Raw genomic sequence first — 27,507 nt, forward strand, 5'->3', positions numbered from 1 at the left:
GGTCCTCGAGTTGACGTCCTACATTGGAGAAAGGCCAATTTGGTGGAAATGAGAAAGGATGTAGGAAGAGTGGATTGGGATAAGTTGTTTTCTGACAAGGATGTGTTCAGTAAGTGGAAGGCCTTCAAAGGAGAAATCTTGAGAGTGCAGAGTTTGCATATTCCTTAGAGGATTAAAGGCAAAGTTAACAGACATAGGGAACATTGGTTTTCAAGGGATATTGGTGATCTGGTTAAGAAAAGGAGACAGGTGTATAGCAGGTATAGGCAACTAGGAACAAATGAGGTACTTGAAGAGTATAGAAAATGTAAGCAAACACTAAAGAAGGAAATCGGGAATGCAAAAAGAAGAAATGAGGTTGCTTTGGCAGATAATGTGAAGGTCAATCCAAAGTGTTTCTACAAGTATATTAAGAGTAAGAGGATAGTAAAATTGGTCCCCTAGAAGATCAGGCTGGTCATCTATATGTGGAGCCTAACGAGATGGGGGAGATCTTAATCAGGGTTTTTTTGCATCAGTATTTACTCAGGAAACAGGCATAGCGTGCACGGAAGGATGGGAAGTAAGTAGCAGTGTCATGGAACGTACAGATATTAAAGAGGAGGAGGTGCTTGCTGCCTAACAGCGAATAAAGGTAGATAAATTCTTCAGGCCTGACATTATATTTCCTTGGACCTTGAGAGAGACTAGTGCAGAAATATTTAAAATGTTCTTAGCCACGGGCGAGATGCTGGAAGATTAGAGGGTAGCTCATGTTGTTCCATTGTTTAAAAAAGGCTCCAAAAGTAATTCAGGTAATTACAGGCTGGTGAGCCTGACATCAGTAATAGGTACATTATTGCAAAGTGTTCTGAGAGATCGGATATACAAATATTTGGACAGCCAACGGCTGATTAAGGATTGTCACCATGGCTTTCTGCGTGGTAGTTCAAAAGTTAGTTCAAAAGGTTCAGACACTAGGTATTCATGGAGAGGTTGTAAACTGGATTCAAAATTGACTCTGCGAGGGAAAGCAGAGAGTGGTAGTGGACGATTGCTTCTCAGACTGGAGGACTGTGACTAGTGGTGTGCCTCAGGGATCTGTGCTGGGACCACTGTTGTTTGTTGTCTAAATCAATATTCTAGATGATAATATGGTAAATTGGAGCAGCAACTTTGCTGATGACACTACGATTGGAGGTGTTGTGCACAGGGGTCAAGACTTTCAATGCTTGCAGAGGGATCTGGACCAACTGCAAAAATGGACCAGAAAATGGCAGATGGAATTTAATGCAGAAAAGTGTGAGGTGTTGCATTTTGGAAGGACAAACAAGGTAGTACATACACAGTAAATGATAGGGCACTGAGGAGTGCGGAGGAACAAAGGTGTCTGGGAGTTCAGATACATAATTTCCTGAAAGTGGCGTCACAAATAGACAGGGTTGTAAAGAAGGCTTTTGGCACCCTGGCATTCATAAATCAAAGTATTGCGTGTAGGAGTTGGGATGTCATGGTGAGGTTGTATAAGACATTGCTGAGGTCAAATTTGGAGTATTGTGTGCAGTTCTGGTCACCTAACGATAGGAAGGATATCAGTAAGATTGAAGGAGTGCAGAGAAGAATCACCAGGATGTTGCCAGGTGTTCAGGAGTTGAGTTACAGGGAAGGATTGAACAGGTTAGGACTTTATTCCTTGGAGCGTAGAAGAATGAGGGGAGATTTCATAGAGATTTACAAAATTATGAGGGGTATAGGCAGAGTAAATGCAAGTAAGCTCTTTCCTCTTAGATTAGGAGAGATAAATACAAGAGGACGTGGGTTTAGGGTGAAAGGGGAAATGTTTAGGGGGAACATTAGAGGGACATATTCACTCAGAGAGTGGTGGGAGTGTGGAGCCAGCTGCCATCTGACGAGGTAAATGCGGGATCACTCTTACGTTTTAAGAATAAGTTGGATAGATACATGGATGGGAGAGGTCTGGATGGTATGGACTGTGTGCAGGTCAATGCGACGAGTGGAATAAAGTTTCGGCACAGACTACAAGGGTCACTGGCTTGTTTTCTGTGACATCACATTTGGCCTGTTTAAAACTCCATCTGCCATTTCTCTGCCCATATCTGCAATTGAGGACAAATGTAAACAGACAGTACGCTATTAAATGCAACATTGGTTGCCCTATTCTCAGAAGGATGTCAAAGAGTTGAAGAGGGGACAAGTGAGGTTTACGAGGACATTGCCTGCATTGGAGGGCCAGTGGTTGAAAAAACCTGGGCTGTTTTCTCTGGAGTGGTGGAGACTGAAAGGAAATCAAATAGAGGTTAATAAGATTATGAGGCGTATAGATAGAGTAGGCAGACAGTGTTTCTTTTGAGGGGTTGAAATGTCCGATACCAGAGGGTAATGTGAGATGAGGCAAGTATAAAGGGTAAAGGTAACCTCAGTGTGAAAGGCGAGTTCTTTTACTCAGATTTGTTGGTGCCTGGAATGAACACTTGTGGTTTGGTAGAGGCAGCTGCAGTAGAGACTTTTAAGAGACTCTCAGACAATCACATGATGTGAGGAAAATTGAGGGATATGGATATTGCATCTCCAAATTGGCTTTGTTTAGTCGGCCATTTGATTATTAACTCCCTTGGGCACGTTTAGAGAGCTGAGAATATTGAGGGCTGATGGGCCTGTTCCTGTGCTGTACTGTTCTTTGTTCCAGGTCTATATTCTATAACATTGTTCAGTCTACAATGTCTCAATGTGATTTTCAGTTCAGTGTGTTGTTTTACCGAACCGAGCTCCAGAAGTGCTTTCAGCATTTTGTCCAACTTTGCCAAACGATTCCACGTTTCCACAAAGGATTCTCACATCACTCCCTGGGACTGGGAGCCTTTCCCCATCACCAGGCTGAGGAAGAGCGGGGAATCCTCTGTCGGGATTCCCTTCTCTGTGAGTTCTGTGATTTCCTGTAAACAATGAACTTGTTGAGTGACAGACTGAGTGAAAGGGAATGGGGAAGACAATACCTGCTCAGTGATGGGACTTTCAGCACAGGAACAGTCACTGGGCAGCCTCTTCACCCATTCTGTAAATTTTTGGGGTTCAGTCATTAGCAGCAAAGCACTGACTGTGGAAGTTACAGATCAGAGTATTATTGAAGTCACAAAGAACAAAACAGAGAAATAGGCCCTTCGGTCCATCCAGTCCAAGCCAAATTATTTTATGCATAGTCCCAATTGCATGCATCATATCCCTATGCACCTCACATTCTGTACTGATATGTTGACATCAAACCTGCATCTAACACTTCAAATGGCAGCTCGTTGCACACACTCGCCAACCTCTGAGTGAAGAAGCTCCTCCCTCAGTCTCCCGTAAAATATTTCACCTCTCACCCTTAACCAATGACCTCTGGGGGATCGGGGAAAACCTGCATGGAGAGGGAATGTGGGTGAGGATGAGGAAGGTGTGGGAGGAGGGAGAAAGCTGTGGTGGTATGCAGAGATCAAATGGGAGAGGGAAATGGGGAGTGTTTATGGAAACATAGAAAACCTATAGCACAATATAGGCCCTTCGGCCCACAATGCTGTGCCGAAAATGTACTTACTTTAGAAATTCCCCAGGTTATCCACAGCCCTCTGTTTTCCAAAGCCCCATGTACTTCCACCATCATTGCCTGCAGCTCATTCCACAAACTTACCCACTCTCTGTGTAAAAAATTAACTAACCCCTGACATCTTCTCTGTACCTGCTTCCAAGCATCTTAAAACTGTGCCCTCTGGTGTTAGCCATTTCAGCCCCAGGAAAAAGCCACTGACTGTCCATATGATCAATTCCTGTCATCATCTTATACACCTCTACCAGGTAATGTCTGATCCTCTGTCGTTCCAAGAAGAAAAGGCCAAGTTCACTCAACCTATTCTCATAAGGCATGTTCCCCAATCCAGACAACATCCTTGTAAATCTCCTCTGCACCCTTTCTCCAGTTTCCACATCTTTCCTGTAGTGACACGACCAGAAATGAGCACAGTACTCCAAGTGGGGTCTGATCAGGGCCCTATATAGCTGCAACATTACATCTTGGCTCTTGAACCCAATCCCACAGTTGATGAAGGCCAATACACCGTATGCCTTTTAACCAGAGTCAACCTGCACAGTTGCTTTTAGTGTCCTATGAACTCGGACCCCAAGATCCCTCTGATCCTTCACACTGCCAAGAGGGCGAAGAGGTTTAATGGGATCTGAGAAAGAGAGGATACTTGAAATCTGGAATACACTGCCCGAGGTGGTGGAGGAAGCACGACCCTTCACAACGTTTACGAAGCAGATGATCATTGAAACAGCTGGGTTGTTGCAATGCACCTCTAAAGTCTGACAGCAGACTAGCGAGTGAATCTTCGATGGATCAGAGTCAGAAACCAGAGCTGTCAGCACGAATCAAGGCTTTGGGGGTCCAGAAGGAGATGGGGTCTGGAGTTTAGGGGGAGAAGGAGGAATCAGAGCAGCATGATGTGGCTACAAATGAAAGATCAGCAACATTTGGGGAGTGGTTGTTTGAAAAAAATCTAGTTAATTTCTGCAAAATACTGGAGGAAATCAACAGATCAGGCAGCAAGTGTGAAGAGGAATAAATAGACGTTTCGGCCGAGCCCCTTCAACATGCCTAGACTGTGTACTCCTCTGCTTAGTTGCTGCCTCAACTGCTGAGTTCCTTCAGCATTTTGTGTGAGTGCGTCTCTGTATTTCCAGCAACTGCAGAAGCTCCTGTGTTTCATATCTGTATTTGTAAGAGGATTGTACCTTGGTATTAGATACACGGAATGCCTGTTGACATTGAGTGTATTGTTTATGGGAGCCACTTTCTGCGTTAAAACAGCTGCTGAGTTTTGTATACACAAAAAAATACTGAGGTCTGGACATGTGACCGGGGCTGGCATAAACTTTAGATGACGCCGTGATTACCCAGAAATCGCTGCGGTGACAAATTCCACGCCGCTGAGGCACCGATCAAATGCGCAGGCGTCAGGGTTGCTGCAGTCGACGAATATTGCGCATGCGCGTATTACACAAAAAGACCTGGAAGCTTCGCTGCAGGAAGGTAAGGTTTCTCTGGGTGAGTAGTTTTAACACCGATTGAGGGACAATTATTGTAAGTTGTGGACACCGTGGCCCGCAATCCCGGGACAACCCTGCTCTCGTCCCTCTCTCTCGGCCCCACGATCCGTACACGGGCCCCGGGGAGCTTCCGGCTGCTGAGGGAATGGGTCTCTCAGACAGAGCTGAGCTCCAGCTGTCTAAATGCAAGGATTAGGAACTCGGAGAAAGGGAACAAAATCTCTTACATCAACAGTGACAAAATCACCTTTGTTCTACCTCCCATCACAAACAAGAGAAGATTTGAAGATGCCGGAAATCCAAGCAACACACACACAAAATGCCGGAGGAATTCAGCATTAGTTCTCTGTTCCATAGATGCTGCCTGGCCTGCTGAGTTCCTCCAGCATTTTGTGTGTGTTGCTTGTTCCACCTCCTCTTGTTCTGAACTTTTCCACCCGTGAGGACATGTTTTGACCCATTCTGTCTCGGAAGATAATGATAATGCTATTTAACCTCATTCCCCTTCCTGACTCTCACCCAGTTTCCTGTGCTCCGCACCTTGGGTGTAACTATCCTCTCTTCATGCCATATCTATCACCTCCTCCAACTCCTGGATGATCCAGAATTCATCCATTTCAAGCTCCAACTCCTTAATGTGCAGGGTTACAAGCTGCAGCTGGATGCACATCTTGAAGGTGAGGGCATCTCCATGAGCTACTTTGCCCTGGGCAACAAGTAGCTTTCACATCACAAATGTGCCAGACTCCAATGAGACAGACTACTGCCCTTCCCTTCATATTCATTGGCATTGCCGTCAATGAGTTCACCACCGTCAGTCAGCTGGGAGAGGGTTCAGGGGAAATATTTGTGTACAATACAGAAACTGGTGTTACCTGTGCATTGTGGTGATGCAAAAGTTGCTGGAGAATTTGCAAGTGGGAGGAAATGGAGTGATATTTGTAAATCTGGCTTTTTAATGCGGCATTTAGCAAGCAAATCCCATATGGACAGTGTACAAAAGCGCTGGTGAGAAAACCCTTCATTACCCACTACAGGCCTGCTACATAGGTTGTGTGAGAGTGCAGATGAACTCGATCAAACCCAGAGGACATCAAAGTTCTTATTGACAGTGATTTGCTAGCTGTTACAATTAATACCTCTATATATAGAATTCAGTGTGCACATGTTGTCACTGGGTAAAAATTGTACAGCACAAGATATTTGCACACACCAGTCATTACAAATTAGAGGAGACATTGGTGGGAAGGTGGGGAGACCTCCAGTATCCCTGATGTCCTCACCTACAAGATGTACGTCCAGCTGCAGCTTGTAACCCTGCACATTAAGGAGTTGGAGCTGGAAATGGATAAATTGCGGATCATCCAGGAGATGGAGGGGGTGATAGATGTGACATGAAGAGAGGTGAGTAACACCCAAGGTGCAGGACACAGGAAACTAGGTGAGAGGAAGGTGAATGAGGTTAAATAGCCATCGCAAAGTACTCCTGTGGCCACCCCCCACAACAACAGGTGGGCCACTTTAGAAACTGTTTGAGGGGATTACCTGGCAGAGGAAAGTGAAACGGGTGATAGGGGATTCGTTAGTTAGGGGAACAGAACAGGAAGTGGGCTAATATTCTAGTAGTAAGGCTTGCTGAGCTAATGTGTTGGTGGGGGGGGGGGGTTGATGTGGTTAAAATAAGTTGTGGGGGAATGGGAGCCAGAATGACAGAACAGATAGTGGTGAGGGTGAATTGAATTGAATTGATTTTATTACATACATCCTTCATATGTGTGAGGACTAGAAATCTATATGTTATATCTCCATCTAAATGTGCAGGATAGTTTGTAAATAGGACAGGCAATATAACATAGAAATCAATCAATCAGTCTGATGGTCTGGTGGAAGATGATGTCCCGGAGCCTGTTGTTCCTTTTGTTGTGGTCCTGTTCCCTGGAAGGGAGCAGCAGGAACAGATTGTGGTTGTGGTGAATTGGGTCCCCAATATCCTTTGGTCCCTTTTTACACACCTGTCTCTGTAAATGTCCTGAATAGTGGAAATTCACATCTACAGGTGCACTGGGCAGTTTCCTGCGATCGAGGGAAGTACAGTTCCCATACCAGGCAGTGATGCAGCCAGTCAGGATGCTCTCAATTGTGTCCCTATAGAAAGTTCTTAGGATTTCAGACCCCATCCCCAACTTGTTCAACCATCTGAGGTGAAAGAGTTGCTGCTGTGCTCTTTTCGCAACACAGCCGGTATAGAAACATAGAAAACCTACAGCACAATACAGACGCTTCAGCCCACAAAGTTGTGCCAAAGAGGTCCCTACCTTAGAAATTACTAGGCTATATACCCATGGCCCTCTATTTTTCTAAGCTCCATGTACCTATCTAAAAGCCTCTTAAAAGACCCTATCGTCTCCGCCTCTACCACCGTTGCAGGCAGCCCATTCCACGCACTCTCCACTCTCTGGGTAAAACAACTTACCCCTGACATCTCCTCTGTACCTACTCCCCATCACCTTAAACCCTGTGTCCTCTTGTGGCAACCATTTCAGCCTTGGGAAAAAGCTTGTGACTATCCACATGACCAATGCCTCTCATCATCTTATACACCTCTGTCAGGTCACCTCTCATCCTCAATCGCTCCAAGGAGAAAAGGCCGAGTTCACTCAACCTATTCTCATAAGGCATGCTCCCCAATCCAGGCAACATCCTTGTAAATCTCCTCTGCAGCCTTTCTATGGTTTCCATTTCCTTCCTGTAGTGAGGTGACCAGAACTGAGCACAGTACTCAAAGTGGGGTCTGACCAGGGTCCTATATAGTTGCAACATTACCTCTCAGCTCCTAAACTCAGTTCCACGATTCATGAAGGCCAATACACCGTACGCCTTCTTAACCACAGAGTCAACCTGCGTAGCAGCTTTGAGCGTCCTATGGACTCTGATCCCAAGATCCCTCTGATCCTCCACACTGCCAAGAGTCTTACCATTAATACTATATTCTGCTATCAGATTTGACCTACCAAAATGAACCACTTCACACTTATCTGGGTTGAACTCCATCTGCCACTTCACAGACTAGTTTTGCATCCTCTCAATGTCCCGCTGTAAGCTCTGACAGCCCTCCACACTATCCATAACACCTCCAACCTTTGTGTCATCAGCAAACTTACTAACCCATCCCTCCACTTCCTCATTCAGGTTATTTATGAAAATCACGAAGAGTAGGTGTCCCAGAACAGATCCCTGAGGCACTCCACTGGTGACCAACCTCCATGCAGAATATGACCCGTCTACAACCACTCTCTGCCTTCTGTGGGCAAGCCAGTTCTGGCTCCACAATACAATGTCCCCTTGGATCCCATGCCTCCTTACTTTCTCAATAAGTCTTTCATGGTGTATCTTATTAAATGTCTTGCTGGAATCCATATACACTACATCTACTTCTCTTCCTTCATCAATGTGTTTGGTCACATCCTCAAAAATCTCAATCAGGCTTGTAAGGCACAACCTACCCTTGACAATGCCATGCTGAGTACTCCTAATCATATTATAGCTCTCCAAATGTACGTAAATCCTGCCTCTCAGGATCTTCTCCATCAACTTACCAGCCACTGAGGTAAAACTCACTGGTCTACAATTTCCTGGGTTATTTCTATTCCCTCTCTTGAATAAATGAACAACATCAGCAACCCTCCAATCCTCCAGAACCTCTCCTGTCCCCATTGATGATGCAAAGATCATTGCAAGAGGCTCAGCAATCTCCCCCCTCACCTCCCACAGTAGCCTGGGGTACATCCCGTCCAGTTGCGGCGAGCTATCCAACTTTGTGCTTTCCAAAAGCTCCAGCACATCCTGTTTCTTAATATCTACATGCTCAAGCTTTTCAGTCTGCTGCAAGTCATCACTACAATCAATAAGATCCTTTTCCATAATGAATACTGAAGTAAAGTAGTCATTATGTACCTCTGATATTTCCTCCGGTTCCATACATACTTCCCCACTGTCACACTTTATAGGTCCTATTCTTTCACATCTTGTCTTCTTGCTGATCACATACTTGGAGAATGCCTTGGGTTATTCCCTAATTCTGCCTGCCAAGGCCTTCTCATGGCCCCTTCTGGTTCTCCTAATTTCCTTCTTAAGCTCCTTCCGAGTAGCTTTATGATATTCTAGCTCTCTAAAATTACCTAGCTCTGAATGTTTTGTAAGCTTTTCATTCCTTCTTGACTAGATTTATTACAGCTTTTGTACACCATGCTTCCTGTACCCTGTCTCATTGGAACATACCTATACAGAACTCTACACAAATATCCCCTGAATATTTGCCTCAATTCTTCCATACTTTTCCCTGAAAACATCTTTTTCCAATTTTAGCCTCCAATTTTCTGCCTGATAGCCTCATAATTCCCCTTACTCCAATTAAACACTTTTCTAACTTGTCTGTTCCTGTCTCTCTCCAATGCTATTATAAAGGAGATATAATTATGATCACTGTCTCCAAAATGCTCTCCCACTGCGAAATCTGACATCTGACCAGGTTCATTTCCAAAGTCCAAATCAAGTACAGCCTCTCCTGTTGTCGGCTTATCTACATACTGTGTCAAGAAACCTTCCTGAACACATCTAACAAACTCCACCCCATCTAAACCCCTTGCTCTAGGGAGATGCCAATCGATATTTGGGAAATTAAAATCTCCCATCACGACAACTCTACTATTATTACACCATTCCAGGATCTATTTCCCTATCTGCTCCTCGATATCCCTGTTACTATTGGGAGGCCTATAAAAAACACCCAGGAAATTATTGACCCCTTCCTGTTCCTAACCTCCATCCACAAAGACTCTGTATGTACAGACCATGTGAGATCCTTGGTGATGTTTATGCCGAGGAACTTAAAGTTGTTCATCCTCTCAACCCCAGATCCATTGATGTCAATAGTGGTTAGCCTGTCTCCATTCCTCCTGTTGTCCACAGTCAGCTCCTTTTTGTGACAATGAGGGAGAGTTTGTTTTCTTTTTTTTGTAATTTATTTTTTATTGAAGTTCATCATCAAGCAAACATTTCTATAAGATGAATTTCAGTTACTGTACATATATATTAATATTTGCCACAAATCTCCACATAATATTTATTCTGTAAATATTACTTACAGAAAAGCGAGGAATGAAAGAACAAGCAAAAGGTGAAAACTATGTACAAGTAGGGACTGATCCTTTTTTTATACAACATATTCATTGATTTGTGAGAATAAAATCAGGTCTATGAGGTGTTATGTAGTTAAACTGTTTTTCCCAGTATGAATCAAATTGTTCCAACTTATGATTTAACAGATGCTGTGATCTTCTCCATTTTGTAAATGTCCATTGTAATTTCCATCCAAGCATTTAAGGTTGGACTCTCCTGTGATAACCATTTCCTGGTAAGAGTCTTTTTACCAGCCACCAGCAGTATACTCATTAAATATTTATCTCTTTTCAACCATTCTTGAGGTATATACCCAAAATCTAATGTCTTACTTTCTAAGGGTATTTCACATTTAAAACTGCCTTGTAGGGCATTGTGTATCCCACTCCAATAGTCTTTGATAACAGGGCAATCCCAGAAAGTATGGTAATGGTATGCATTTTGATTTCCACAATTTCTCCAGCAAATAGGGAGGTTACTATCATAATGGGATTTCTGAGAGGGTGTAGTAAAATATCAAGTTTTTGAGCTATTTAGATATTTTGAGCTAATTAGCTATCAGGTTTCATCCAAACTCCCTCCATTTCTGTGAACTGGTACACTTCTATTGATACCTCTATATTATTGTCCATTCTTCCTCAGATATAATTGTCCCTCCTTCCTTCTTCCATTTTGTTTTAATGTATGAAGTTGAATTTGTTTTAAGATTTGACAAATCCTTATACATGCTTGAATTCATTCTACTACCTTTATCTGAATTATATGGTTTTCTAAATAGCTCAAGCATGTACTTGCCTTGGTTACATCTTTAACCCTCCTATTAACATACTGTTGCATCTGCAAATACTGATAAAAGTCTTCTTTTTCTAATAAGTGTTTCTCTTTAAGTATTTCAAAACTGAACAGTGTTCCTTCTTCAATTATATTGCAAAGAACTGTTGTTCCTTTAGTTGTCCAGTCCCTAAATCTAGCATCCAGTTTATTCGGCATAAAATCCGAGTCATATGCACACAATTTAAGAATTGCAATACTGTATCTCCCTCTAGTTTATATTCCAAAATAATGATTTTCCATATTTTAAGAGTCAATTTCACCCATGGATTATCAATAGTACTTATGTAACTTTGTAGGTTGTTATCAGCCAAAATTGCCTGTATGGGGATGGGAAGTATCCCCTCCTCAATGTTTTTTCATTGAGCGTCATATGATGGGTTGCACCAACATATCACAGCTCTCAACGGTGCTGGTAGCCCCATCCCCCATTTTCTTTGGCTAATTGCAAAGCTTTGAGACAAACTCTAGTCCTTTTACCTTGCCAAATATATCTTGATAACATCTTGTTCCATTCATTGAATTCATTTTGGTTAATCTCTATTGATAGGGTCTGAAAGGGATATAATAATCTAGGCAGTATATTCATTTTAATGGATTCAGTCTTTGAACTGAGACAAAGAAAAGGAATTAGGTTCTATCTTGTAATAGCTTCCTTAATTTTTATATATAGGTGGATGATTGCATCTGATAATTTTGCCAAATCTTTTGGCATAATGATGCCGAAATATTTGAAAGACTCTGTTTGCCGTGCCCAGGGATATCTACTTTCAATTTCTCTTGATGGGCTATAGTTATATGAAAGTAATTGGGCTTTATCTATTGTTACGTTCCCAGTAACCGGGTGACTTCCCAGTAACCGGGTGACTTACCAGCAAAGATAGATAGGTCCGCTGAAGTCTGATGGTACTATTTTCAAAAGTTTTTATTTAAAAAGGTGCACAAACGTATGGTTAATACAAAACATTCAGATCATATACATCATCAAAACTCAATCTAAAGCACAGGTATAGTAATAATCAATCAGAAATAAGCTCTATTGTTGTCTAGGGGATAATACTGAGTCCAATGGAATATGAGAGTCACTCAAAATCTGCAGGCTTCCCCGTTTCGGGAACCGCTGGCGTTTCACGTGTTGGAGAGAGAGAGAAGGAACGCTTGCCCGTCGTCTTTGCGAAGCAAATCCCTGTTGCTAGTTAAAACGGTTTTCCTTTGGTTTCAGCCACAGATTCCCGATCCGGAATCTAACGCACATGGCTTCCTTCAAAATGGCTTCCCGCTCCGACGGGAAGCGCTATCATGTCTTCTTCGTGTGTCTCCTTGGTGCGTCTGAGGCCCAGCCTCGGCAGCCCACCTTTTATCTGGACTGGCAGGGTTGTAGATGTCAATCAGGGTGGGGGTGAGGCAATTTTCCCCCATCACCCAGCCCACGTTGCCCTGAGGGTTTGCACGTAGTCCAGTCCCTTATTCCACAAAGGTGTCTCCCAAGACAATGGCTATGTCCTTGGCTTTTGTCTGGCTGAGAGGCCAGCCCACATTCCAAACCGTACGGCTGCTCTCTCTCTCTCTTGCGATTCTCACAAAGGAGGGGGCTGGGGTCATAACACCTCCCCTCTTAAAAGTTTTTTACCAGCGGTTAAAAACAAGTTGGTACAGGATTTTTGGAATCTAACATACTACACAAGCTTTTCTCTTCTCAGAGTACTACCGTTATACATTCCAGTCAGTATCTAAACAGGTAACAATTACAGTGCCCCTTTCTTTAATATCTTAACATCATGTACCGTACTGAAGTCTGGTAGCATCAAACTTCAGCTCAATAACCACCTATTTATTTATTTTCTTCAGCAACACAATTAAGGAGGTGTGATCCTAGCTTAGGTGCATCTACTAAAGTTTATACAAATACTAATCGTTTCGGTCGTGTTATTTCACCGGCAGGTCTCCAAAGGGGTTGTCTTTATTATTCACAGGCTTTGGTGCAAACCCGTACAACCGGCGTTGCTATTTAAAAATGGCAATCTCTATTAACCATCGCCTCTTTTCCGGGGAGTCCCCCCGTGGGGAACTTGAGTAACTTGGCGAGGTACTCTCCCGCCTTTCCTTTCCACGAGGGTTATTCTCTTAACTCCGTGTCCCCAACCTAGTCCATCATGGGAATTTCCACCCAATTCTTTAATGCTACACAGGTAGTTAACCCTTTTGTCAAGACCATGCAGGCTGATGTGTTTCAGTTCGAACCTTTTTCTCCGGCCGCATTTAAATTTCGGCTTCCTCCCAGCGCTTTCTTGAACAACAATAGCGTGTGAGGCACCCTTACATTCCAAATCAACCTGTAATCGATGCGCAGGCATCAATCTAGACTTTAACTTTTTTCCATTCGATTTGGGAACTACAGATTTACCGTTCTCCTCCACAACAACCGTTATCTCCCCATTCGTAAACTCTACATTAACTCTGAACACCCCCTTCAGCACAACCATCTGGGAACCCACACTTCCCAAGGTTGACCCCTTTTTCCCCGAACCAAGTCTATCTGATCCAAAAGGACGGCCGTCTCGTCCAGCTGAGTCAAATACCTCAGACTTTTTCTGAGCTCCGTGACTAGGTTCAGGACTACGTGCATCCCCATCTTGGACACACTCAAACGGGGCATTGGCCTCTTCCAGGCTTTCAATACCCGTACCCTTTTCAAATTCTAAATTCCCCTGATCCTCCCAGTTACTCTCTGGGCAACTCACTTCTGGAGTAAACTCAACCCCGCGGGCTGAAACAACCTCATCTGCCAACCCAGCAGACTTCTTCAAGGTAATGGCATCCTTTTCATCGAGGACTGCCCTCATTTCATTATCGGGAACACCTTTAGAATCATCCATGTCCAACCCTGGACCTTTTAACAGCTTTATCTGTTTCTCATCTTTATTTCCTACCTCTAGGACCTTTTCCTTCGCTAAGGGAAGATCTACCTTCTCTCGCTTACCCCCTTTTACGTTACTATTCCTCGTTTTACCACCCTCGAAACCCTCGTGGCACAGGGTCGGTAAAGACGTCTGGGCCAATTTTAAACTGCTCTCGTTCTCAGCTGCCGCTCTCGACAGGCTGCGAGTGACAGCGCATGCGGGATAGATTTTTGGATCTGAGGGAAGAGTCTCAACTCTCACGGGCTGGGTTGTCAGCTTCACAACTGCACCCATCTTCCCACCCGCTAGGTCGTTACCCAGAAGGACGTCCACGTCAGTTCTCGGGAATTCTGATGGCACCCCCATTTCAACTGATCCATACACCAGCTCACAATCCAAAATGACCCTACGCAAAGACACCCTTTCTGTCCATTTTCCTATTCCTCTCAGGGTTACCTCGCCCGTCGGAGGTCCGAATTGTAATACGTTACGGCTAATTAATGATAGCTCCGCCCCCGTGTCTCTCCAAATCCGTACGGGAATTGGCGGGTCCCCCTTCCTCACAGACACGGTTCCGTGTGACAGATGAATCTCCGACCCCTCGCGCTCTCTGCTCCCCTGGGACCCTCTTGCCGATTTTCTGATTACCACTGCACACCCGATAGGGATTGCTGCTCTCTCTCTCTCTGGCTCCTTTCTCGGAGCAAAGCATTTAGATGCAATATGACCCACCTTTCCACAATTAAAACAGGTCAAGCCAGGACCTCTCCTGTTGTCTTGCCTCTCCTCCTCAATTTTACCACTAGCTCCCAGCGGGATCTCCGCCTTGGCCGGCGGGCTTTCTCTACCGTTCCCACGGTCTCTCTGGTAACTTTTTGGCGAGGAAAACTTTGTCTTGTGGGTTAGGGCATATTCATCTGCGAACCTAGCAATTTCTGAGATGGACTGATTCGTCCTCTCATTCAAATACATCCGGATCTCTTCCGGAACACAACCTTTAAATTCCTCAATCAAAAATAACTCCCTGAGACGCCCATAATTCTCGGCCACCTTTTCCGCGGTGCACCAACGGTCCAAGAGCACACCCTTCTCATGGGCTAGCTCGGTATACGTTTGATTCCACCCTTTCCTTAAATTTCAGAACCTTTGTCTATATGCTTCAGGTACTAACTCGTAACCTCGGAGAATGGCCTCCTTTACTTGGTCATAATTCCCTTCCCCTTCTGGGGGCAACGCTGCATATGCCCGCTGTGCTTTCCCTCGTAACACACTTTGTAACAACGCCACCCACTGCTCTCTGGGCCACTTCTGATTCACTGCCACCTTTTCAAAAAGCAAGAAATAACTATCAACATCCGTCTCCTCGAACGGGGGAACCAACCTCAACGCCCGACTAACATCAAACCCCTCCTCTCTCTCTACCCCTTGAGCTCTTCGCTCTTGCCTTCGCCTGTCCAGCTCCAACTCATGGCTCCTTTGTTTCTCTTTCTCTTCATACTCTCTTTGCTTTTCCTTTTCTTTCTCAGCTGCTTTAGCTGGAGCTCATGACCCCGTTTCACCTCTAATTCCTTTAGTTTGAACGCCTGCTCCCTTTCCTTTTCCTTTTCTTTCTCGGCTGTTTCTAGCTGCTTTACTTTAAATTCATGTTCCAACCTTACTTTCTCCAACCCTAACTGATCTGTCCCACTCGCTAATCTCTTTTCGGGGATATTTTCCAAATCCTCAGCTGCAAACACCTTCTTCCCAATGTAATACTGATTTATGACCCTTCGCACTTCCTGCTTTTTCATTGATGACCTCACCTCTGTGAGGTCTAACTCCTTTGCCAGATTTACCAAGTCTAATTTGGTAGCTGCCCCTAGCGCCTCTGCAGTCGGGTTTCTCATAAATTCATCCACATCCATCTTTGCTGGTTACCTGTCTGGCTACCTGCGTAACCAGATTTAAGTTTGGACTTACAGCCCGATTCACTGACCCTCCCCTTTGGTTTCAAATCCCGGGACGAGGCCCCACTTGTTACGTTCCCAGTAACCGGGTGACTTACCAGCAAAGATAGAGAGGTCCGCTGAAGCCTGATTGTGCTATTTTCAAACGTTTTTATTTAAAAAGGGGCACAAACGTATGGTTAATACAAAACATTCAGATCATATACATCGTCAAAACTCAATCTAAAGCACAGGTATAGTAATAATCAATCAGAAATAAGCTCTATCATTGTCTAGGGGATACTGTGTCCAATGGAATATAAGAGTCACTCAAAATCTGCAGGCTTTCCTGTTTTGGGAACCGCTGGCGTTTCACGTGTTGGAGAGAGAGAGAAGGAACACTTGCCCGTCGTCTTTGCAAAGCAAATCCCTGTTGCTAGTTAAAACGGTTTTCCTTTGGTTTCAGCCACAGATTCCCGATCCGGAATCTAACACACGTGGCTTCCTTCAAAATGGCTTCCCGCTCCGACGGGAAGCGCTATCGTGTCCCCCATCACCCAGCCCACGTTGCCCTGAGGGTTTGCACGTAGTCCAGTCCCTTATTCCACAAAGGTGTCTCCCAAGACAATGGCTATGTCCTTGGCTTTTGTCTGGCTGAGAGGCCAGCCCACATTCCAAACCGTACGGCTGCTCTCTCTCTCTCTCTCTTGCGATTCTCACAAAGGAGGGAGCTGGGGTCATAACACTATGTTGATCGTGTATCCTGATAATTGACCATATTGTTTAAAGAATTGCATGAATTTAGGTAAAGAGTATGTTGGTTGCCCAAGATAGATCAAAATGTCATCCGCATAACAAGCCAATTTATGCTCTATTCCTTTAATAGTAATTCCCCTGATATCTTCATTTTGTCAGATGTATTGAGCTAATGGTTCCAGATATAATGTGAAGAGTAGCGGAGACCATGCACAACCCAGTCTCGTGCCACTTTCTAGGGTAAAACTATTTGATAAATATACGTTGATATTAATCCTGGCAGTAGGATTGTCATATAGTGTCTGTATAGTTTTAATAATTGTGTTGTGTAAACCAAATCTATGTACAACGCTGTAAAGAAAATTCCAATTAACCGAATCAAATGCCTTTTCAGCGTCCACGCTTATCACTATTGCTTCAATTTAATTATTTTGTATATGGTCCATAATGTGAAGTGTCTTTCGTATATTGTCTTGTGTTTGGTGTTGTTGTATAAGACCTGTCTGATCATTATTTATTAGTGTGGATAGAAGCTCTTCGAATTGTTTGGCCATGATGGAGGTAAATAATCTATAATCTACATAAAGAACAGATATTGGTCTAAAAGACCCACATTCAGTTTTATCCTTGCCTTCTTTCGGTATAGTTGAGATTGTCACCTTCTTCCAGCTGGGTGGCATTTGTGCCTTTTTTAGAGCCCAGTTCAGTGTGGGGAGTAAAACAGGAATTAATTCTTTTTTAAATTCTTTATACCACTCTGCCGTATATCCATCTGATCCCAATTACTTGCTTAAGCCCACTAATTGCAGTTTTTAGTTCAACTTCAGTTATGTCAGCAGTCATCGTTCTATTATGTTCTTCGCTTTGTTACGTACCCCGTAACTGGGTCACTTACCAGCAAAGATAGAGAGGTCCGTTGAAGTCTGATGGTACTATTTTTAAAAGTATTTATTGATAAAGGGACACAAAAATAGGATTAATGCAAACATACAGATAATATACGTCGTCAATACTAAATCTAAGAGCGCGGGTATAATAATAATAAATAAGAAATAGCTCTATCGTTGTCTAGGGGATAATGTATTGTCCGATGGAAATATAACAGTCACTATTAGTTCGTTCAAGCTGCAGCGTTTTGGGTTTAAGAGAGACGGTTTAAACTTGCCCAGGTCTTTTATGATGCCAGTCCGTTGAGTCGGGGGAGTTGGTTTCCCCGTTGTTAGTTAAAAGCCATTTTCCGTGGTACCAGCCACCAGTCCCAGGCAACGGGACTGAACGCACGTGGCCTCCTTCAAATGGCTTCCCGCTATTACGGGATCGCTAGCGTTTCCTCTGGTGCGTCTGAAGGGGCTGTTCCTACAGACCCTCTTTTATCCTGACTCACAGGGTCGAAGATGTCAATCAGGTTGGGGTGATGCAATCTCTTTGTCACCCAGCCCACTTTGCCTCAGGGCGTCCACGTAGTATAGTATTTCAATCCACAAATGTGTCTCCAAGAGACAATGGCCATGTCCTGTAGTTTTACATCACCGGGGAACGAGGCATTCTGCACGTCTCTCTCTCATTTCCTGGGTCCCCTGACCCAACCCAATAGTGATCTTGTGATTCTCACAAAGGAGGGGGCTGCAGGCATAACACCCCCTTCCTTCAACGCGTTTTTACCAGCGGTTAAAACGAAGTAGTACAGAATCTTACAGGATTGTGCAATCTAACACAACGCTAAAGCTTTTCTTTTTCTACAGAGTAATACAGTGATACATTCAATTCAGCATCTAGATAAACAATCTGCGAGCACATTATCACTCCTTTAATATGCTGTATCTTAATATCGAACTCTTGCAGCATCAGACTCCAACTCAATAACCTCCTGTTTTTATTTTTCATATTGGCCAGGAATACCAACGGGTTGTGATCGGTATAGACAACTACGGGTTTTTGCGCTGGACAAATGTACACTTCGAAATGTTGTATCGCCAAAACAAGTGCCAACAATTCTTTTTCCACGGTAGAGTAATTCCTCTGGTGTACATTGAACTTCCGAGAGAAATATGCTACCGGGTGCTCCACTCCATCCCCTGCTTGCTGTAAGAGGACTGCTCCGGCAGCCTCATCACTCGCGTCCGTCGCCAAGGAGAAGGGTGTTTTTAACACAGGGTGATGGCACAGTATGGCTTTTAACTTTTCAAAAGCATTCTGACAAGAATGGCCCCACTCAAATTTTTCCTCCTTCCGTAGGAGTTTTGTAAGGGGGAGAGCAATGTCCGCAAAATTTTTACAGAATTTCCGATAGTATCCCACCATGCCCAAAAACCTCCTCAGGGCCCTTTTATTGGAGGGTACAGGGACCTCAGAAATAGCCTGTACCTTCGCCTGCACAGGAGCCAACTGCCCCTCTCCCACCACATACCCCAAGTATGTGATCGTGGCATGACCAAATTCACTCTTTGCGAGGTTTACTGTAAGTTGGGCTGCCGACATTCGTTTAAACCGATTTTCTACAGCCTCCAGGTGCTCCCCCCAGGTGTCATTCCAAACTACCACATCGTCAAGATAAGCCTTGGTGTGGGGTAACCCCTTTATCACAGCGTCTATCATCCGCTGAAATGTCCCTGGTGCATTTTTCATCCCAAACGGCATAACGTTGTACTCGTACAACCCAGATGGGGTGACAAAGGCTGAAATCTCTCGAGCCCTGTCCGTTAAAGGAACGCACCAGTACCCCTTTAACAAGTCAATTTTAGTGATGTACCTCGCCTTCCCCACTTTATCAATGCGATCATCCACCCTGGGGATAGGGTAAGCATCTGTCTGGGTGACAACATTGACCTTCCGGTAATCGGTACAGAATCTTATGGTACCGTCCAGTTTTGGGACAACCACGCAAGGAGAAGCCCACGCAGAAGAGGATTCGCGGATTATCCCAGCAGCTAGCATATGTTCAATCTCCTTTTCTACTAGCTGGCTCTTTTCAGAATTCATCCGATAAGGGGCCTGTTTTATAGGCTGGGTTGAGGTAACTATCACATCATGTTTCGTCCCACTGCACCTTCTTGGGACATCTGGACATAAGTCTGTATGCCGGTTCATGAGCTGTGTTACCTGCTCCCGCTGTTCAGGCTTTAAGTGGCTAACTTTATCCGCAAGGCTTGCTAATATAACAGAGTTCTCCAATCTGGTGGGTACTATACCTATCTTTTCAAACCGCTCTGGTTCCTCCTTACCACCCCCCTCTACCTCATCGGTTTTCATGGCCGCACCGACCACCGTGGGGGTGGTTTCATGGTACCTTTTCATCATGTTCACGTGAACTAACTGGGTCGGCTTTAGCCGGTCGGGGGATTCAATCACGTAATTCAGCAAGTCTATTTTCTTACACACTGTATATGGTCCTTGAAACCTCGCCTGAAGGGGGTGGGTAACTACCGGAAATAGGACCAAAACCTTGTCGCCTACGTGAAACTCTCGTTCTCTCGCTCCTTGGTTATACCACTCTCATTTTTTCCTGGGAGTCTTTAAGGTTTTCTCTTGCCAAGGCGCATACTTTATGCAGCCTTTCCCGGAATTTCAGAACATAGTCGATCACACTGACTTGAGCGGTCGGGCTAGACCACTTTTCTTTCAGTAGGGTTAGAGGTCCCCGGGGCCTGTGACCGAAAACGAGCTCAAACGGACTGAACCCCAGAGAGCCCTGAACTGTATCCCTTACGGCAAATAACAGAAGGGGTAAAGCCTCATCCCAGTCTCGAACGTTCTCCTGACAATAAGTTTTAATCATGGTCTTTAGTGTAGCGTGGAATCTTTCCAACGCTCCTTGGGATTCCGGATGATACGCAGAGGCTAAAATTTGTTTGACCCCCAGCTGGGTCATCATCTGCCGAAATGCTCTGGATGTAATTGTACTCCCCTGATCCGACTTTATCTCCTTAGGTAGCCCCACTGTGGTAAAGAATTTAATGAGGGCCTTCACCACCACAGAGGTCCTAATATTACCCAGAGGCACAGCCTCTGGAAATCGTGTAGCGGCACACATCAGGGTCATGATATACTGCCGCCCACTCGCAGTTTTAGGTAAGGGTCCCAGAAAATCCACAATGACTCGGGAGAAAGACTCCTCACATGCGGGGATGGGTCGGAGGGGTGCCTTAGGGATAACTTGGTTCGGCTTACCCACCACCTGACATGTATGGCACCTTTTACAATACTCAGTAATATCTTTTCTCAGGTTTGGCCAATAGAACTCTCTCATAACCCGATCCACTGTCTTCTTTATTCCCAAATGCCCACCCAAGGGTCCCTTATGAGCTAAGTTCAAAATTTCGTCCTGATACACTTTCAGAACTACTACCTGATGTACCACCGCCCAATCCTCGTCGACCGGCACCGCAGGGGGCCTCCATTTTCTCATCAACACACCCTCTTTCAGGTAGTAACCCTCGGGCTCTGTCTCAATCTTGGTCTCAGAAAGAACCGACTCTCTCAAGGCTACCAGCTCCTCATCACCTTCCTGTTCCCGTACAAACTCTCTTCTTGCTAAGGGCAGGTCTACCTCCCCCCGTTTACTCTCTCTTCCCTCCCTACTCTCCGGTTTACCTTCCTCTGACCCTCGTTGGTACAGATTCGGCAAAAACGTCTCAGCCAACTCGACACTGGCCGGACTTAAACGGCTCTCTGTCTCGGCTGCCTTTTTCGACATGCTGCGGGTGACCGCGCATGCGGGATAGATCTTGGAATCTGGGGGCGGGTCCTCAACCCTCACAGGCTGGGTTGTCAGCTTCACGGCTGCACCCATCTTTCCACCCGCTAAGTCGTTACCCAGGACGTCCACGCCTTCCCCCGGCAACTCCGGCAGTACCCCCAATTCCACTGGTCCAGCCACCAGCTCACAATTCAGAATGACCTTATGCAAGGGCACCACTTCGGTCCATTTTCCTATGCCTCTCAGGGCTACCTCTCCCGTCTGAGGTCTAGAATCTAGCACCTTACTGCTAATCAATGACAGCCCAGCCCCTGTGTCTCTCCAGATCCGTACTGGAACTGGTGGGCCTCCCTCCTTCACAGACACGGTCCCTTCTGAACTAAACATCTCACGCCCCTCCTGTACTCCATCTACCGGGGGTCCTCTCGTCGATTCTCTGATCGACGCAATACAGCCTATAGGTATAGCTGCTTTCCCTTTTCCTGGCTCCTTCCTCGGAGCGGGGCATTTAGATGCAATATTTCCCACGTTTTCTCAATTAAAACAAGTCAAGCAAGGAAATCTCCTGGCTTCTGGCCTCTCCTCCTCAATTTTACCGCTAGCTCCCGGCTGAGTTTCTCCCTTAGCCGGCGGGCTTTCCCTACCGTTCCCACGGTCTCTCGGGTAACTTTTAGTCGAGGAAAACTTTGTCTTGTGGGTTAGGGCATATTCATCTGCGAACCTAGCAAATTCTGAGATGGGCTTATTCGGCTTCTCATTCAAATACATCCGGATCTCCTCCGAAACACAACCTTTAAATTCCTCAATCAGAATTAACTCCCTGAGACGCCAATAATCCTCGTCCACTGTTTCTGCAGTGCACCAACGGTCCAAGAGCACACCCTTCTCATAGGCAAACTCGGTATACGTCTGATTCCACCCTTTCTTTAACTTTCTAAACTTCTGTCTGTACGCCTCAGAACTCCGGAGAATGGCCGCCTTTACTTTGTCATAACTCTCCTCCTCTTCCTCCTCCATGGACAACGCCGTGTATGCCCGCTGTGCCTTCCCTGTTAACACACTTTGTAACAACGCCACCCACTGTTCTCTGGGCCACTTCTGATTCACTGCCACCTTTTCAAAAAGCAAGAAATAACTATCAACATCCGTCTCCTCGAACGGGGGTACTAACCTCAACTCCCTACTAACATTAAACTGCTCCTCTCGGTCTGACCCCTGAACTAGTTGCTCTTGCCTTAACTTCTCCATCTCTAAGTCATGTTTCCTCTGTTTCTCTGCCTCCCTCTCCTTCTCAGCTGCTTCCAGCTGTTTTAACTGAAGTTCATGCTCTCTTTGCTTCTCAGCTCTGTCCTGCTCCCGTTTCACCTCTAACTCTTTTAGCGGGAGCGCATGCTCCCTTTCTTTCTCCTTCTTGGCCCGCTCTAACTCCTCTCTCTCTCTCTCGGCTCTTTCTTTCTCCTTCTCGGTCCGCTCTAACTCCTTCTCTCTCTCTCTCTCTCTCTCTCTCTCTCTCTCTCTCGGCTCTTTCTTTCTCCTTCTCAGCTGCTTCCAGCTGTTTTACCCTAATTTCATGTTCCAACCTTAATTTCTCCAACTCTTACTGAGCCGTCCCTCTAGCTGGTACCTTTTCAGGGACATTTTCCAATACCTCAGCTGCAAACACATTCTTCCCAATATAATACTGAGTTATTGCCCTTCGCACCTCCCGCTTTTTCATTGACAACCTCACCTCTGCGAGGTTTAACCCCTTCGCCAAATTTATCAAGTCTGGTTTGGTGGCCGCCTCCAGCGCCTCCAGAGTCGGGTTTTCTATAAATTCCTCCACGTCCATCTTTGCTGGTTTCCCGTCTGGCTACCTGCGTAACCAGATCCAAGTGTGGACTTACAGGCCCGATTCACTGGCTCTCGAATTTGGTATCAAATCCTGGACGAGCCCCCAATTGTTATGTACCCCATAACTGGGTCACTTACCAGCAAAGATAGAGAGGTCCGTTGAAGTCTGATGGTACTATTTTTAAAAGTATTTATTGATAAAGGGACACAAAAATAGGATTAATGCAAACATACAGATAATATACGTCGTCAATACTAAATCTAAGAGCGTGGGTATAATAATAATCAATAAGAAATAGCTCTATCGTTGTCTAGGGGATAATGTATTGTCCGATGGAAATATAACAGTCACTATTAGTTCGTTCAAGCTGCAGCATTTTGGGTTTAAGAGAGACGGTTTAAACTTGCCCAGGTCTTTTATGATGCCAATCCGTTGAGTCGGGGGAGTTGGCTTCCCCGTTGTTAGTTAAAAGCCGTTTTCCGTGGTACCAGCCACCAGCCCCAGGCAACGGGACTGAATGCACGTGGCCTCCTTCAAATGGCTTCCCGCTATTACGGGATCGCTAGCGTTTCCTCTGGTGCATCTGAAGGGGCTGTTCCTACAGACCCTCTTTTATCCTAACTCACAGGGTCGAAGATGTCAATCAGGTTGGGGTGATGCAATCTCTTTGTCACCCAGCCCACTTTGCCTCAGGACGTCCACGTAGTATAGTATTTCAATCCACAAATGTGTCTCCAAGAGACAATGGCCATGTCCCGTAGTTTTACATCGCCGGGGAACGAGGCATTCTGCACGTCTCTCTCTCATTTCCTGGGTCCCCTGACCCAACCCAATAGTGATCTTGCGATTCTCACAAAGGAGTGGGCTGCAGGCATAACAGCTTAAAGTGGTTAGCTCTAGAGAATTCAGGAAGGTGTCAGTTTGGGTCATGCTTCCCCTGGAACTTTGGAATGTAGAGATTTGTAAAACACTTCAAAAGCTTCTTGAATTTCACTTAGCTTATTTTATTTATATTGCATCCCTAATTCTATGAATAGTATTTTCTGCCATCTTTTCTTTTCAGTTTCCATGCCACGCCAGTATTTTCATAGATTTAGATCCACTTTCATAGTGTGTCTGTTTCAGAAACATTAGATTTTTCCTGATTTCTTGGGTAGCTAAACTATTAATTTCATTCCTAATTTTTTTTTCAATTTCCAAACTCAATTTGTGTTTTTTTCCTAATTCCTTCAAGTTATTTTGTAATTCTGCTAATGTTTTATTCCTTATTGTTTTTCTTATATGAACATATCACTATAATTTTTCCTCTTAAGCCAGCCTTCAGAGTATTCCATAGAATGGGAGGTGAAACCTCTCCATTATCATTGAATTCTAAGTAAAGACCAATTTCTTTTTTAATTTGTTCCTTAAAATAGGGATCATTGAGTAGACCTGAATTTAGTTTCATAGAAACATAGAAATATAGAAAATAGGTGCAGGAGTAGGCCATTTGGCCCTTCGAGCCTGCACCGCCATTCAGTATGATCATGGCTGATCATCCAACTCAGAACCCTGTACCTGCTTTCTCTCCATACCCCCTGATCCCTTTAGCCACAAGGGCCATATCTAACTTCCTCTTAAATATAGCCAATGAACCGGCTAATGAATCAACTGTTTCCTGTGGCTGAGAATTCCACAGGTTCACCACTCTCTGTGTGAAGAAGTTTTTCCTCATCTCGGTCCTAAAAGGCTTCCCCTTTATCCTTAAACTGTGACCCCTCATTCTGGACTTCCCCAACATCAGAAACAATCTTCCTGCATCTTTCCAAATAGTATTCATTGGTTGTAGGTCAAAATCAACAGATAAAAATATAGGTGCATGGTCACTTACATCTATTGTCCCAATTCCACAGGTGTTTATATTGTTTTGATCTTTTCCAAATGTTATGAAATAGTCTATTCTTGTATATATAGAATGGGGGACAGACAAGATCACTCCCTACTTGTACATAGTTCTTTCCTTTTGCTTGTTTTTTTCTTTTCACTCTTTTCTATGTGTATACCCCAGATAAATACTTTGTGGACATTTGTGATATATATGTACAATGTCTGAAATAAATCTTATGGAAATGTTTGTTTGATGATGAACTTCAATAAAAAAATAAATTACAAAAAAGAATGGGGGGCAGAAAAATGAGTGTAATCCCTTCTGTCAGGGAAAAGTTCCCTCCATATATCAATTAGACCAACATCCTCAAAGAGTGTATTAACTTTCTTATGTAAAGATTTCATTTCATAGGTTTATCTATTAGAAGAGTCTAACTTTGGTTGTAATTGTAAATTTAAGTCTCCCTCACATATCAAGATACCTTCTGTTTCCGTTACCATAATATTAGTAATTTTCTGGAAGAAACTAATATCATTTACTTGGGGTGCATATATATTCAGTAGAGTAACTGAATTTCGGTCTATATTCCCCCTTACCAGAATATATCTGCCTCCTTATCTCCCATTTCAAATACTTTTTCAAAATTTAGCTTGCTTGAGATGAGAATAGCAAGTCCTCTCCTATGTTCTAATTTATATGAGGAGAAAAACAAATTAGTGAAGCCCATTCTTTTTAGTTTTCCATGCTTATTATCAATTAAGTGAGTTTCCTGTAAATATACCACATGGGCTCGCTCTTTCTTCATTTTTGATAGACTTTTACTGCGTTTGATTGGATTTAACAGCCCATTGACAGTATGAGAAATGAATTTTACTTTGTCCTTAGCCATGTGTATTTATCTGTCAGTATGTCATAAAAATTAGCAAAACAGAATTTAATCGATCTACTCCTTAAACAAATAAGAACCAAGAAATGTGAATGAAAATAAAAGGTACTGAAGGTGTGATTCCAAGGTTGAGGTCTCTGGTAGATGACCCTGGGTTGAGCTCGAGGAAACATCTAGCCGTGGGGGATAGCCTGTCCTATCCGTGAGTACCCATAAAAGTAAGTGAAAAAATCTATGTCCATTACGCAGAAAAGACTTCCTCTCATATATATGTTCTCATTTCGGTGGGGAAAAAGAAGTGACTGAATGAATAAAAAATAAAATAATTGAGTAATTTAAAATCAACATAATTATGTGTGCTTCTTGAGATAAGTATAGTACCGTCCATTTTTGCTTCTGTTTAGCTTATCAATGCTTTTGAAATTAGTCAGACCTTATGACTCTACTGGAGGGGGTGAGGGCTGTCTTCTGAAAACTCATAGTCTCTTCGTGATATTCTTCTCTCGCCCTCCTCCCGTCCTCACTTTCTCGATTCTGTCACTGTTTCCCGAGGAGAGCAGGCTAGCTGCTCAGCCAGGCTTTCCCTTGGTTTGATCATGCTGACAGGCAACCCTCTGGCCTTCATATCTGCAGTCGCCTGGTCCACAGTCTGATACAGCTGCGTTCCGTCTTCATAAAACACTGGCAGTTTAGCAGGGTACAGTGTCTGGAAGCTAATCCTTCTTTGCTTTAATACTGGCTTCGCTTCAGAATATTCCTTATGTTTCCGCAGGACCGCTGGGGGGTAATCTTGATCAAAATATATTAATTTACCACTTAAAAATACCTTCTTTCCCCAGGCCTTGTGCAGAATCTCTGCTTTGGTTTTGTACCGAAGGAACCTGATTACTATTGGCCATGGCTCATTTTCCCTGTCTGCAGAAGGCCTTGGGACGAGCGCGCGGTGTGCTCTCTCAATGTCAACTGCCATGGTCGGGGGAAGCTCCGGAATGTCCCATAGCAGGTTTCCTATAAACTCTGCCTTAGACAACCCCTCTGTTCCTTCAGGAGCATTATATATCCTGATATTCTTTGATCATGACCTTCCTTCCTTCCTTCCTTCCTTCTTTCTTTCTAAATCTTTTTATTAATTTTAAGAAAAACATAAGTGAAATATGAATACAAAACATTTCAGAGTACATAATTAATAGTTTAAATAGACAATCAGATATGTAATAATCAATATATAAAGCCTCCCAAACTCATACTATTAATGTAAAAGAATCGAAAAAGAGAAAAAAAACCCCAAAAAAACTAAAAGAAAACTTTAAAAAAAAAACTAACCAACATGGGCAATTGCATAATGTTAAATACATACAGTAGTGCCGATAACTCCGAACCTCCATCCAAATAATTAAGGATAATAACAGTAAGGTTTAGGATCAGACCATTTAACTCATATGAAAATGTTGAATAAATGGTCTCCAAGTTTCCTCAAATTTAACTGAAGAATCAAAAACCACACTTCTAATTTTTTCTAAACTCAGACAAGAAATAGTTTGAGAAAACCACT

General features: G+C 44.0%; 1 protein-coding gene across 5 annotated transcripts in view; it reads left to right on the plus strand.

The window, feature by feature from the left end:
* Nucleotides 1–4,965: 4,965 nt before the first annotated feature.
* The window catches only part of LOC140732886 (uncharacterized), a 36,878-nt gene continuing 14,336 nt past the window's right edge, over nucleotides 4,966–27,507 (plus strand). Inside the window, exon 1 of one of the 5 annotated variants that reach the window (XM_073055546.1) lies at nucleotides 4,966–5,065. The gene's annotated coding sequence lies outside the window, so the exon portion shown is untranslated. Of the gene's footprint in view, nucleotides 5,081–10,228; nucleotides 10,276–18,432; nucleotides 18,678–27,507 lie in introns of those variants that run through there. The other 4 variants (XM_073055549.1, XM_073055548.1, XM_073055550.1 and 1 more) reach the window with 4 other exon arrangements.

This window comes from Hemitrygon akajei, chromosome 9 (genome assembly GCF_048418815.1).
Source record: "Hemitrygon akajei chromosome 9, sHemAka1.3, whole genome shotgun sequence".
In the NCBI taxonomy this organism is placed as follows: domain Eukaryota; kingdom Metazoa; phylum Chordata; class Chondrichthyes; order Myliobatiformes; family Dasyatidae; genus Hemitrygon; species Hemitrygon akajei.